General features: G+C 57.0%; 1 long non-coding RNA gene across 1 annotated transcript; it reads left to right on the top strand.

Moving 5' to 3' along the window:
* The first annotated feature begins 290 nt into the window (after positions 1 to 290).
* Positions 291 to 1,881, top strand: LOC106734726 (uncharacterized). Its single transcript, XR_001370269.2, has 3 exons — positions 291 to 312; positions 527 to 574; positions 1,375 to 1,881. It is a non-coding gene; the product is annotated as an uncharacterized LOC106734726 (long non-coding RNA).
* The last annotated feature ends 6,274 nt before the right edge of the window (positions 1,882 to 8,155 follow it).

The raw sequence follows: 8,155 nt of genomic DNA, 5'->3' as shown, positions 1-8,155 counted from the left end.
TTTATAGTTCCCTGTTTCCATTTGACCTTGTCTAACCTTGGGGCTGTTGCTATGACTTTGCCACCTTCCCACTCTGATACCTACCCCCTGCTGAGATGCTGCCTTCCCATCAGCCCCTAGAAGGTCACCCTGACTAATTCCCCACCCTCTAAGCCACCTTCCCCCTCGCTTGCCACTTGCAGTGGTGCTTCCTGCTCGGTGACCTCCTCTAACTCAAGTAATGAGTAACTCGAGCACACTCTGTCCCTCTGAGCTGGGCTGGGCTGGGCTTTTGTTCCAAGGCCATTTCTGTGAAGGGTGCTCCAGCAGCAGGTTGAAAGCAGAAAGTGTGGGGTTCTCCAGAGGGAGGGGAGCCTCCGGCAGGTGGATGTGTGTCTGGGCGCAGAGCGGGTGTGCGCAGATGTGGGGAACTAAGAAGGCCATTGGGCGCAGTGTGCAGAGACCAGCTTCTCTGCAGCGAGGAGGAGGAAGGCATTCTAAAAGCTCAGGCTGAAGAGAACCATTTCTAATCCCTTTTTCCATGCAGGCTAGAGAAGAGGGATGTTCTGGAGCCCTGTGATTGGTTGTGCCTGAGGTTAGTACTCTGTGTGGGTGGACAGAGAAGCTACTGAGAGCAGATTGGCAGAGAGCAAAGGGGGCTAGGGCCCTCTGTCCAGGTGAGGGCGACAGGCTCCGGGCCTGCTGAGATTGACCCTGTGGGGGCAGAGGCAGGGGACAGCAGGTGGAAATAGGACAGAGCAGTCCTATCTGCAGCCAGGCAGAAGCTGGGCTGGGAGAGGAGGCAGGGCAAACCCACCCCAGCAGTAAGAGCCTTCTGTTCAAGATCAGAGAGGCTAAAATGGAGGTGCCTGCAAGAGAGAAGGCCGGACCTGGCAGGCTGTGCGAGGGAGCGCCCGGCCTAGAAGATAGACCCACCCCGAGCTGCTGTCTCTCTGAACCCCTCAGCCAAGCACAAGGCAGCCTGCTCTGTGGGGGGCTCTGGGGGCTGAGCTGCTGGTCCCACGTGCACACGCGTGCTCACGCACAGCGAGCTTCTGCTCGGCCAGCCCCAGAGTATTTTAAGTACAGGGTGGAGGGGACGAGGGACGTGTTGCACGGTGACTCATCCTGGCAGCAGAGGCGATTGCAGTGCAGAGGAAAATGGCTCAATGGCAGACTCTGTTTGCCGTGGGAAGCAACCAGAAAGCACGGCACTGTGGGGCAGGGCAGGGAGGGCTGGGACACCACAGGCCCCCGGGGACACCTGATGAGCGCCTCAGCCATCCCTCACAGAGGATGCCTGACCGTGCCCCAGGGAGTCCTTCTGAGTGGCGCCACGGGCCCTTGGGTCTGAGAGGCAAACAGGTCATTTCCTGAAATGCTGCTGATCTGTAGGAGAAACCAGAGATCCCAGCGGGGCCGAAGAGAAAGAACCCTTGCTCCGCTCACCCGAAGTGGGCGCATTCCTGTCCCACTGGGTCTGGAATCGAGCCCTTGCCCCGCGTGAGGACCTAGTATGAACGTGACAAGAAAGGGCCCTTTTCGTTACTTTTTAAAGCAAGGTCCATCGTCAGTTGGACGATCCCACCTTCAGTGGAGGTGACGGTTTACAGTTCGCCACCCTGGCTGCCAGGCCCGACCAAGCCTTCGGACATCACTGTCTGCTGTTTCCTAGCGGCCAGTCCAGGAGACACACTGCCCTGCTGGGCTCTCCAGCCTCCCCCCTTGTCCTTGCTAATTATTATTTTTATTAATTGTGTGGATGGCGAGGGCGGCCACGGCGTAGGAGACCACAGGGGCTGATCTCACTGGCGTTCTAGCGAGGTCTCTGGGAGGGTGGCAGGACAGCAGACCGACCGGGGCGCTGGGAAGCCACGCTAACCTCATTCACACTCTCGGAGCCAGCCGGCCTGCTGCTTATACTCTCCAGCAGGAGTACGTTGGTTGAATTTGTTTTGTTTTGTTTTGTTTTTTCCTTGGAAAATTGTCTGGCATCAACCAGTGCATCCTGGAAACTTTAAAAAAATAAAGTTCCTTTCCAGAATTTTCCGTCTGCTTAAGAAATGACAAGGGACACTTCTGAGCGGCTCACCTCAACCAGAGGAAGTCCCACTGTGAGGAGGCATGGTCTCACAGGCCCAGGGTCGGAGGCAGTGAGACAAGGACTGGGTATCTAACGACCCCTTGTCACCCCACCACACACCATCTTCGGGTTCACCTTCCACTCTCTGTGGCTTAGCCAAGAGCCAAGAAGAAATGGGTCGTCATCAGGTGAATTCGTTGTGTTTAGTGTGAGGGATCACGTTGGAGCCCTCTTGTCCAAACTCCTGTCCCCCAGACAGGGAACCAGGCCACCAGCCTCCAGTGGGTTACTTCCACCTGGTGGGGCCGAGTCCCCCACCTTGTGGAAGTCATTGTTCAGAAGCTGAGCCAGCACCCAGCTCCTCCTAACTCCTGTCCAGCTCTTCTCACCTTTGAAGGAGTGCGGTGTGAGTCTGGTGCGTCTCCAGCGTGGCAGCTCTGCACACTTGGAAAGGCTCACTCCCACCTCCCTCATTTTTTACTTTTTGGAGTAGGAAGTCCTCATTTTGCATCCTTGCACATGATGGTCTCTACCCCCTCTTCATACTTGCAGTGTCCTCTATGCGACCTCTCGGGGCCGTAGGTGTCTTTTTTAAAGTGGGTGCCCTGGCTCCGAGGCTGCAGGGTCCCACAGCTGGAAGCTGTGTATGCCCTAGACACATCGTCAGGTGCTCTTACCCCAAAGCTGGGCCTTCATGGCTTTCTTGACCCAAGGTGAGGTTAGAAACGTGTTTCAGGAAGATCTGCACTTGAAAAAACAGAGACACACCCTCTCTTGAAATCTAACTCAAGTAACAGGGACACATAAGAGGCACCTGGGGCAGGAGGGACACCTGTCCTAGCATCAGGACAAGGTCTGCAAATGCTGTGTCACAGTGACCTGTCTGGGTGGTGGTGGCCAGGAACCGGAGCCTCTAGTCTGCTACTCTCGCATCCCCCAGGGGGCGACTCAGTGGCTGCTTCTCTACCCACCTGCTGCCCTCCTCTGACCCTCAGCTCCCTGGCACCCAGCTCTGGCCACTGGTGACTCAGCTGGCCTGGGTTCTCGTCCAGCCTTTGCCAGGGTCTCACAGTGGCAGTTCCCATTGCAAACCAGCAAGGTTTACGGTGCTTTTCGTCCAAACTGCAGGTGGGCGCAGTTCACATTTTCCTGCCAGGTCGTAGGTTGCTGGGAAACCTGAGGCTCGTCTGCTTTGGTCTAGGCCCTCCTCCCCTGTGCTGAGATACGGAGGAGAGGGGGCTGTGCAGGATCAGGGGCTGTGCAGGATCAGGGGCTGCCCAGCTGTGGCTGGCACCAGGTCTGCAGGCGCACACAGGTGGGCATGCAGGCAGGTGGGCAGATGACACACAGAGCCAAGACCCTTGCACACTCCTAAAACGTGCTTCCCTTTCTCTCCGAGGTACTGTATCTCCACGCCATTCTGGAAATATTGCATTTTAATCTGGTTCATTTGTAGGGATGATCTGAAGGGAAGACATGAAAAAGAACTGTTTTGCATTTATTTTACTTTGGGGAAGAGCTGGGAGGCAGAAGAATGCAAAATAGTTTGCATAAACTAGATTAGACTGTAATTCATATCCGTCTAGGTACCCAGTAACTAGCAGAGGCTTGTGCTCTTCAGAAGCAGATCCTCTCGGTAAACCGGCTGTTTTCAGTATCTGCATTCGAGCTGGCTGGCAGCGTAGTTTGGCGTTGGTCAGTGATGGCATTCGGCCTCTCACACTCTCATGAACACAGCACTTTACCCACCACCCACGGACGGCAGGCCCTTCCCGAAAACATCACTGAGACGCGTGGTGCATACCCCAAGGCTTCTCTTCTAGTTACAAGGTGGCCCACCGCTCCCCAGGCTGCTCCACTTCCAGTTCCAAATGGCATTGCTGTGGCTTTTGCGATGGGGACGCTGCCCTTATACACAGGAGGGGTAAGGGAAAACCCGGGACTGCAAACCCCTGGCTGCCTGAGATCCTCGCTTCCCTGAAGCCTCCGGCCTAGGTGTCAGAAGCTCCATGATCCTCAGACACTGTCGTCAGACGCTGCGCTGTCTTTAGCGTGGGTTGCCTTTGTCTTTGGTTTTCTGCTTTTTATTATCTTTTGACACCTCACGAGGTAGGTTCTGTTACTACCGTGTAGTTGCATATAGGCCAGGTTCCCATGCTAGCAGGAAGCGTGGCCACCTTCAAACCCACGCGGTCCGGCCCCAGAGTCCAGGCTCACAACCTCTTGGCCTGACTCTCCGGAAGGAAAGTGTCTACACACAGAACATCCAAGCAGAGTTCGTGTTACAGATGGGTGCCATCGTGTGAAGGCTTAGCTTCCTACGATAACAGCCCTCCAGGACAAAGCCAGTCTGCACTCAGTCACCCCTTGAAGAATCTTTCTTGGATTCATGCATCCATTCACCATTTGTGCACGGCCTACTGTGTGTCCAGCCCTGTCTCCAAAGCAGGGCCAGTAATGAAGACCAGCAGGGTGTGACCGGGACTGTCATCTGCAAACAACCTGGTTGGAGTGAGGACAAGGACAGAGCAACAATGCGAGGTGGTAAATGATTGTGTGGAGGACAATGGGGCCTCGGGCAGATACCCCGCCTTGGTAAGCACAGAGGGCAGGGCACGCACGCAGAGGCGAATCCCTACAGGTGCACAGACCTGGGGGATGGAGAACAGCTGTCACTGGAGCAAAGGTTTCCTGCTTTTCCAAAGAGAAAAGATGAGACCGAGAGGGACGGGCTCCAGACTGGCCTTTCTGCAGGAGGAGCTGGGGTGATAGAGATTCAAGTCCATCTGGGAGTCACGACTTCACTCTCAACGCCCCCGACACCCACCCGGCAGGCAGGGAGAGGTCCCCACCTGCCTCAGGTCTGCCCCCTGCTGGCCGAGCCCTGCACCAGGTGGATCTGGTGACCTGGGCCCTCTTGCTGCAGCCTGCAGGGAAGACCGCACTTACCTGCACTGCTGCCTTTTGAGAGGGCCGCGCCCTCCCCAGTCCACCTCTCCCTTGGCATCAGAGCAGACTTCCCATGAGGAAATCCGGACACGCTCAGAAGCGGCCATCGCTGGGGGTCCAAGTCAGAATTAGGGGAGACACAGCCGAGATGCTCCCGTGCACCTGTTACTTGGGAGTGCTGATTCTCCACACCAGGCACAGGCCCGAGGGAGCACATGTCCCTGCTCGGCCATGGGAGGGAGAGAGGGTGTGTGTGTTCTACTTTCAGGTGGAAGCTGGGCACCCCTGCGACCAGCCACCTTTGCACTTTGCCTTGGTTCTGAGTCGCTTGGCGCTCTAGTCTAACGAGGAGTTGACTGTCTCTGGAGTTTGCTGAGAACCTAACTTCCACGTGTGTTTCAGCCTGGGGAAAAACGTGTCACTAACTAGTGACACGTGCCCTTTAAACACAGCCTGTTGCTAAAGGAGACCCTTTGGCAGATGGGCCCGGGGACTGGTGACGCTGAGGGGCCTGGTCTTAGAAACCGTCAGCTCCATGGGAAGACGGAGCTTGGTTCCCAGATGCGGAGGTGGAAGCCCTGGGGCACCGGCAGTGCTGCCATGGGCCAGGCCTCGGGCCTGTCTTGGGCTGACCTGGAGGAGCAGCTGCTGGTGGAATTGGGGAAGACCACTACCAGAGTCTGAGGGGCCGGAAGAGAAGCTTCACTGTGCCCTCTCTTACCAAAGGAAGAAATGAGTCCTCCAGGACGGTTTTACCAGTTAGGGTTCGGCTGGGCTGCGAGGAAAAGAAACTCACAAACCCGGCCTCTACCACTTCCTTCCCTCATCACTAGTCCAGAGGAAGGAGCGCTGGCCCCGGGCTTTCCTCTACCACGTCCTCCAGGGCCAGCCCCACCAGCCCCTCTACCCCTCTTGGGAGGCCCTTCTTCTCATTGCCCAGGGTGGTGCCCGGACCCCGACTGTCACCTCCAAGCTGGAAGAAGGGCCAGCTGCCCTTCGCAGAATGCTGCCCAGAGACTACAAGACACTTCTGTCCCAACTCCTCAGTGAGCATGTGGCCTCGGGGCAGCTCGTGGCTGGCTGGGAAACACGGTCTGCTCTGGGCACCACGCACCAGCTGAGAGGGCCTGTGTCTGCGCAGTGAGGCGGGGCTCTGGCACCTGCCAGCTGCTTCTTGGGCTACGTTGCCCAGGTGCTTTTCACGAGTCCTATGAGGGTCCATCTCCTTACCTGCCACTCCCTACAAGAAGAGTGGTAAGAAAGACAAGCTGCTATAGGAATAAACCTTTTAGAAGTCCCCTCTGGGACCAGGGTACTTGTCCCTAGAGGGAGCAACGGGGTAGAGCAGAGTGCAGAAACATGGACACGGCGCCACAGCAGTCCTGGGTGTAGAGCTCAGCGCGGGGGTGGTGGCCATGGTGCAGTCCTGGCCGTGGTGCTCAGCGCGGGGGTGGTGGCCATGGCGCCGGCCTGGCCGTGGTGCTCAGCATGGGGGTGGTGGCCATGGTGCATTCCTGGCCGTGGTGCTCAGCGCGGGGGTGGTGTCCATCGTGCGGCGCAGTCCTGGCCATGGATGGAGATGGCTTCTGCTCTTTCCCAGCATGGGTGGTGGCGGCCAGTCACAGTGCTGGGCTGACAATGGTCTTACGCGTTGTCTGTAATTTCTCATGTATTCATAGCTCCTTCTGGTAAGTCAACAATTCTTCATTTGCATCAATCTTCCCAAAGGATGGAAAGTTAGAGTGGTGGGGGCTGGGACGACATGCTCACAGGACACAGGCTACCTCTGGCTGTCATCTGTCCGGTCCTCAGAGTCCTCACTCCTCCCGTGGCCGCAGGCCTTTGCAATGCTGCCCTCTGGCCCAGCAGGGCTCCTCTGCCCCTGCTGGGGGACACCTAGCGAGCCTTCGGGGGTGACACCCTTGACTTCAGGACGAGGGCTGTGGCTCGGCCATGGCTTTCCCTGCGCAGACTCCTCCGCCCCACTGTACAGACGAAGGTCTACAGTCGTTTGTGATTTATTTGCTTAGACTTTGAATTGAGAACAGGCACCAGCCTGTCCCTGCCTGGCCGTGGTCTGCCCTCGGCACGCTTGGCCACCCCAGTTAGCACCGCCCAGTGCGCGCCTCGGCCCTGGAGCGCCTGCCGTCCCTCGGTGTGCTGAGCACGAGTCATTGCCTCAGGTTTCTCACAAGCCCCCTTGCAACGCAGAGTCCCCCGGTGTTCGCTCTTCAGAGGCAGGTGGTCTCGGGGGTCCTGGGAATGAGCAGGGCAACGAGCTGCAGAGTGGAGTGACACAGCTCATGCTGGGGAGCCTGAGGTCAGGGGTGTGAGTGCTGGAGACAGTGCAGGAGCCCAAGCGCACAGGAGCGAGCCCCAGGAAAGCCTGCACACAACAGCTGCCTCGGTCTGCTCACATTCGGGGACAGGGAGCCCATAGAGTGACCTCGGTCTGCTCACAAATGGGGAAAGGGAGCCCATAGAGTGACCTCGGTTTGCTCACATTTGGGGACAGAGAGCTCACGGAGCGACCTCGGTCTGCTCACATTCGGGGACAAGGAGCTCAGAGAGGCCTCAGTCTGCTCACATTTGGGGACAGGGAGTTCAGAGCAACCTCAGTCTGCTCACATTCAGAGACAGGGAGCTCAGAGCGGCCTCAGTCTGCTCACATTCGGGGACAGGGAGCTCAGAGTGACCTCGGTCTGCTCACATTCGGGGACAGGAAGCCCACGGAGCTACTCTGCTCATGGAGACTTGAGAACACCAGGGACAGCTTGGAGGCAGGAAATCAAGGTTATATGCGCTGAATACTTGAAAGCAATAAACACACTCAATGGTTATCTTCACCTGCCGTCTGTCCACCTCTAGCCGGCCCAGGTTGAGGGGTGGCAATGTGCCTGCCTCGGGGCCTTCTGAATCGAGAACTGAGTCTGTCCTGGAGGCTTGAGTCAATGGTAAAACTCCGACCTTCATGAAACATGGGGTCGCCTATTATAGAGATCCAAACTGCAAGCTCGGTTAATCCTTGTTTTCTAAAAAAAAAAAAGAAAAAAAAAAAGAAAAAAAAGAAAACGTGTACCATGTCCTGAGGTTGAAAGGCACTTGGCACCCAGCCCAAATGGCAGGGCCGAGGCGGAGGCCGCG

Source organism: Tupaia chinensis, unplaced genomic scaffold (genome assembly GCF_000334495.1).
Source record: "Tupaia chinensis unplaced genomic scaffold, TupChi_1.0 Scaffold000198_1, whole genome shotgun sequence".
In the NCBI taxonomy this organism is placed as follows: domain Eukaryota; kingdom Metazoa; phylum Chordata; class Mammalia; order Scandentia; family Tupaiidae; genus Tupaia; species Tupaia belangeri.
The sequence above is the reverse complement of the archived record's forward strand: the minus strand, read 5'-3'. Positions and strand labels throughout refer to the sequence as shown.